Consider the following 5,000-nt stretch of genomic DNA (forward strand, 5'->3'; position numbering starts at 1 on the left):
GAGATCAAAAAACTATGCAAAACTGAAAGAATGGTCTCTTTTTTGCTTTTGCCAAATTACATAAAAGATGATGAAATCATTCAAAAACTGGTGGATTGGGGAGTAAATCCTATTCTCCCGTTAAGAAGGAGATATTATCCTGGCACCACTGTTGCGGATGGAACAAGGTTTTTAAGAGTAAGATTCCCACAGGACATTGTGACTCTGCCATACAATGTGAGATTTGACACAGAGGAGGGACCAAAATACTTCAGGGTAATTCATGACGGCCAGCTAAAGACTTGCAGAATATGTGCAAGCACAGAGCATGAAAAAAAGGACTGTCCTCAATATACCTGCAGAGAATGTCTGGAACAGGGGCATTTTGCGCGGGACTGCCAAGCCCCACGGTGCAAAAGCTGTGAAAAGACATGGATGAGGTGTACATGTGAATCTGAAGAGGAGGACAATGCAGAAATGGAGATAGAGGTGCAGGAGCACATGGAGGAGACACGCAGAAATAGAAGGAAAGATGAAACACAGGAGGTGAATGGGATTTCTGAGGATTTAAGTAAGCAAGGAAAGGAGGACTCCACGAGGAGAGAGGACAACGCAGATAAAGAAATTGAAGTGCATACAATGGAGACTGAGACACATCAAACTGTTGCTAATGATGGACAAATGAAAGAAAATGAATGTGCAACAACGAGTGAAATTGCAGCTGGGTGGAATAAAGAGGAGGTAAGCGATGAGGAAACTGATGAAATTAACCTTGAGCTTGAAAACAGAACAACGGACATTATGAACAGAAGACGTAAATTGATAACAGTATCGGAAATAAATATTAAACAAGTATTAAAGAAACAAAAGTTAAGAAGAGAAGACAGAGCAAGGCTAAATGAAGATAAAGTAGATCTAAATTCCTAGACATTAAGAGAGACCATATATAGATGATGGGTTGTTTTGGTTTGTGTTTTTTTTTTTTTTATTTCATTATGAGTAATTTATGTTTGGTCTCAATTAATGTTAGAGGGCTGTCATCTAAGCTGAAATTTGAAAATATAATAAATTTAACAAAACAAAGTGATATTTTATGTATACAGGAGACTGGATGGAATGAAACAATAGTTAATGATTTTAAAAAATTTTGGGATGGAGAAATATGGTACAGTAATGATTTAAATAAGAAAAAAGGATTGGCAATACTAATTAGAAGGGGAGTAGTAGAATCAACGAATGTTTTATTTAAAGATAACAATGGAAGGATTTTAACTGTTAAAATTATGGATAGGGGAGAAGAAATAACAATATGTAATATACATGCTCCAAATGAAGATATGGAAAGAGTTACTTTTTTTAAAGAATTGAGTGTTTTGATTAATGGATGGAAGAATGTCATTGTTATAGGAGATTTTAATACTGTTTTAGAAAGAATAGATGTTGAAGATTTTATGGTGTATAGAGCTGATGTTGGAAGAAAAGAACTGAAATGTATGATGGCTGAACATAAATTTGTAGATGTATGGAGAGATAGAAACAGAGTCAAAAGAGAATATTCGAGAAGACAGTGGGTAAATACAATTTTAAAACAAAGCAGAATAGATTTCATTTTATGTGACAGAAGATTTGAGCATTTTATTTCAAAAGTTTTTTATAAAATGTATAGTGGGAGTGATCATGACTTTGTATATGTAATGATGGATTTTAGTGGAGTTGAAAGAGGACCAGGTGTATGGGTGGTTAATACACAGCTTTTAAAGAACGAATTGTATAAAATGGAAATGGAAAACCTAATTATTAATAGTGTAGATGATGTTTTATATGATGAAGCAATATGTGTGTGGTGGGACAATATAAAATCAGATATCAAAAGTTTTTCTATTGAATGTTCTAAGAAAATACAGAAAGCAAAAAGAGCTAAAGAAAGGGAACTAAATAAAGAATGGGAAAATGAAATGATAAAGATAACTGAAGGAAATACGGATATTAGGAAAATAGTAATATTAGAAGAGAAAATTAAAAAAGTGGAAGAGGACAAATGTGTGGGTGCTAGAATAAGAAGTAAGATAAGAAATACAGTGGAAGGGGAAAGAAGTACAAAGTTTTTCTATGATGCAGAAAAGAATAGACAAAAAGCTGATTTAATAAAGAATGTTTCAATGCAAGGTAAAAATATAAAAGATAAAGAAGGGATTTTAAAAGAGGTCAAGGATTTTTATGGTGTTTTATTTAAAAAAAAGGGAGTTAATGAGGAAGATGAAGTATTTTTGTTAAATCAAATCAAAGTTAAAGTAAAAGAGGATGATAAAAAAATGTGTGATAGTGATATAACAGAAGAGGAGATAAATGAAGCTATAATGCAATTAAGTAATGGGAAAAGTCCTGGTTTAGATGGTTTATCATCTGAATTTTATAAGGTTTTTAAAGATGTTTTAATACCTATTTTGAAAGATCTTTTCATAGCCATTTTTAAGAATGGACAATTGAGTGAGAGTATGAAGAAGGGAATGATTAAAATAATTTATAAAAAGAAAGGGAATAAAGATGATTTACAAAATTACAGACCATTAAGTATGCTCAACACAGATTATAAAATATTGGCCAAGATTTTAGCGAATAGACTTAAAAAAGTAGTTCCCCACATCATTACAACTAATCAAGCATATGGCGTATTAGGAAGAGATATAGTGGATACAGTAACAAGCATTAGAGATTTAATTTGGTACATAAAAGAGAAAAAGAGTGATGGTTTTTAATCAGTATAGATCTAGAAAAGGCATTTGACAGAGTTGAGCACAAATATTTATTTGATTTAATTCAACAGTTTGGTTTTGGTAATAATTTTATAAAGTGGATGAAATGTTTTTATACAGATATTTTTAGTTGTTTTAAAATAAATGGTTTTTTAACAGACTTCATAGGAATATCTAGATCTATAAGACAAGGATGTCCCTTATCAGCTTTATTATATACTTTAGTTGCTGAACCGTTAGGTTTAGCAATAAATGGAGAAAAAGAAATAAAAGGTTTTTTAATAGAAGACAATGTAATAGAACAAAAATTGTTTCAGTATGCAGATGATACTACTCTGATTTTAAAAGATTTTAATAGTGCTGAAAAGGCTATGGGAATTATTGATAAATACTGTCGAGGTTCGGGTGCAAAAGTAAATAAGGAAAAAACTGAATATATTAAGATTGGAAAAGTGGACATTTCAAAAAGAAATTGGCAGTTAAAAGAGCAAAAGAATAATATAAAAATTTTAGGCATTACACTTGGATCTGATGAAATTAAAACTAGAGAAATAAATTGGGATGAAACTGTAAACAAAATGGAAAAAAGATTAAATTTTTGGAAACAGAGAGTACTGTTTCTAAAAGGGAAGGTCCTTGTCTTGAATTCTCTTTTTTTATCCAAAATGTGGTATGTTTTAAGTGTTGTTAGTTTACCAATATGGGTATATAAGAGAATAAAAACTATGATTTTAAAGTTTCTTTGGGATGGTAAGCCATCTAAAATTGCATATAACACAATCATTGGAAAGGTGGAAGATGGAGGATTAGGACTAATTGATCCATGGCTGAGAATGAAAAGCATGAGAATTAAAACAGTAAAAAAGTTTTTTAACAAAGACAACATTCCATGGAAATGTGTCATGAATTATGTTATTAATAAATGCGGACAAATAGGAGATGATTTTTTATGGATGGCTTTTAAGGATAATATGATAGAAAATATACCAGAGTTTTATAAAGAATTGTTGAGAAGCTGGAAAATGTTTTATGAAAATGTGTATGTAGAGATTAAAGGGAGAAAACAGTACCTGCAGCAACCCCTATTTTTAAATCAAAATAATAAAAGCAAAAAGCATATGTTTTATGAAAACTGGTACGCAGTAGGTTTTAGACAAGTAAAAGACATTTTATATGAAGTGAAACCTGGATTTTTACCTACACAAGCAATAATTGATTCACTTGAGGAAATAGAAGATATAGAAAACAAAGGGAAAATTGAAGAACAATATACAAAATTAAAATTAGCATTGCCAGAACATTGGATTAAAAATATTGAGGATAATGAAAAAGAAACCGAAAATGAAAAACCAAAGGTTTTTTTAAAAGCAGGGGATGATAAGATTGTTTTTAATGATTGTGTCATTAAGATGTTTTATACCTGTTTAAGTAAGACTGTTTTTGTAAAGCCTAAAGCAATAGAATATTGGGAAAAGTTATTTGACAATTTTGATGCTTCGAATATATGGAAAAATGTAAGATTGAATTTTAAAAGTCCGGTTTTGGAAAATTTTGATTTTTTATTAAGACACAATTGTGTGATGACAGAAATGATTTTAAGTAAAATTGGGTTAGCGCAAGATGAAATGTGCAAAGTGTGTTTGGAGAAAAAGGAAGGTGTATTACATTTATTTTTAAATTGCAGAAAGTTAAGTGATTTTATAAAAATGTTAAAAAAGATGGTATGTGATTTTCTGTATAATGACAAGATTACATTGGAAGAATGGGATACATTGCTTTTATTTGGCTTCAATGGAAGGACAAAAAATAACTATGCTCTAAATTTTATGTTAACGCTTGCAAGATTTGCAATATGGAGAAGGAGAAATATAATGAAACAAAAGAAAAAAGAAATAGCAATAAAGTTATTATATAAACAGATCATGATGGAGGAAATACAAGTTTTATATGACTATTGCAAAATGCTTGAGAATATGGAAATGTTTGAAAAATGTTTTACAAGGAATAATCCATACATTGTTAAAACTTGGACTGGTTTTGAAGTTCTGTTACTGGAAGATGTGTAAATATTTGTGGTGATGTATTGTTAATGTTTTTATTTTGTGATTTTTAATAAATAGATAAAAAAAAAAAAAAAAAAAAATCTTGTCTGATCTCGGAAGCTAAGCAGGTTTGAGCCTGGTTAGTACTTGGATGGGAGACCGCCTGGGAATACCGGGTGCTGTAAGCTTTTTGGACATTTTTCACTTAGTATATAATAATTTTGCC

The sequence above is a fragment of the Carassius auratus genome, unplaced genomic scaffold (genome assembly GCF_003368295.1).
Source record: "Carassius auratus strain Wakin unplaced genomic scaffold, ASM336829v1 scaf_tig00217712, whole genome shotgun sequence".
Classification (NCBI taxonomy): domain Eukaryota; kingdom Metazoa; phylum Chordata; class Actinopteri; order Cypriniformes; family Cyprinidae; genus Carassius; species Carassius auratus.